Raw genomic sequence first — 1,146 nt, forward strand, 5'->3', positions numbered from 1 at the left:
CTGCTTTGTCAATGCCGCTGTTGCCCTGCATCACATCGCTGCTACTCTGTAAGCTATTGCTGCCTGCTGCGCTGTAAGCCCCACCACCACCCCAGCATCCACCTGTAGGCTCCGACTGGGGGTTAAGGTATTTGCGCATCACTCCCCAATATCTCTATGTAAACATATCTACGGGGAGTGATCGAAATAGGCTATACTGCTTTAATAAACATATCAAACGTGAGTTGGCTGACTGAAATATATAAATAAATCAACAATAAAAACATGGCAATATCCACTCAAGAAGTTCACTCAGGATGAAAAAATATGAATAAAAACTGGCTTGATTGCGGTTTGGATGTCTACATGATCAATAATTTTATTTCAAAGTCAGAACAGGCCAATATTACTGGCACAGCACCAAATGTATATTAGTGCTGCACCAAAATCTATATTCCTTTCTTTTGCCTGGCGGTGTGTGGTTCATCTATCTATTTGTGTTTTGGTGCCTAACAAGCTTAATCTCTATCTAATCTCATTAGGTTGCAGCTACAGGTCTGTTACTGTCAGTAAAGTGGCAAAACGACCGCACAGCGCAAGGATTAGATGAGACAACACATGTTTATTCTAATTTTGGCACAGTTAAGGTACGTCAGTGCTGCCAGCTGTAGTTCATTATTAATGTCAACAATGTGTTCACAGCTGTAAACTGAAAAAAAAAAAAAATTTTGGTCATAATTAATGATACTGAAGGTGTACAATATGGAATGCTTCCTTCCGTCCTTCCATGCTGAATCTCCCACTGTGCCTCCCCCTCCTGCTATGTTTGTATTATCTGTTTCTTGTTTTGTTGCAGAGCTTATCTTCACATGTATCATCACAATCCTGACGTATATGTGATACACGTAAACATACACAATTCATTAACAGACAGAAATGTACACACGTCCTACTTAAAAGATAAGTTCACGGGAAGCAGTATTGGCCGATACCTATCACGGATCATTGGGTCTAGAGCCATGTGTTTCTAGTGTAGCCTTATATGTTTTATTATTTACTATTCTTAACAACATTATTAAATAGGTATTAAAATGCATTAATTATTAAATTAGGAATTGATGCACAACTGTAATTATTGGCAGGCAACATGTTCAACATGACAACTTA

General features: G+C 38.6%; 1 protein-coding gene across 1 annotated transcript in view; it reads left to right on the top strand.

Annotated features, from left to right (window-relative positions):
• adamts3 (ADAM metallopeptidase with thrombospondin type 1 motif, 3) overlaps positions 1-1,146 on the top strand; it is a gene marked incomplete in the record, with an annotated part of 134,996 nt that overhangs the window by 82,070 nt on the left and 51,780 nt on the right.

The sequence above is a fragment of the Morone saxatilis genome, unplaced genomic scaffold (genome assembly GCF_004916995.1).
Source record: "Morone saxatilis isolate NCDOM2014 unplaced genomic scaffold, NCSU_SB_2.0 Contig16, whole genome shotgun sequence".
In the NCBI taxonomy this organism is placed as follows: Eukaryota; Metazoa; Chordata; class Actinopteri; family Moronidae; genus Morone; species Morone saxatilis.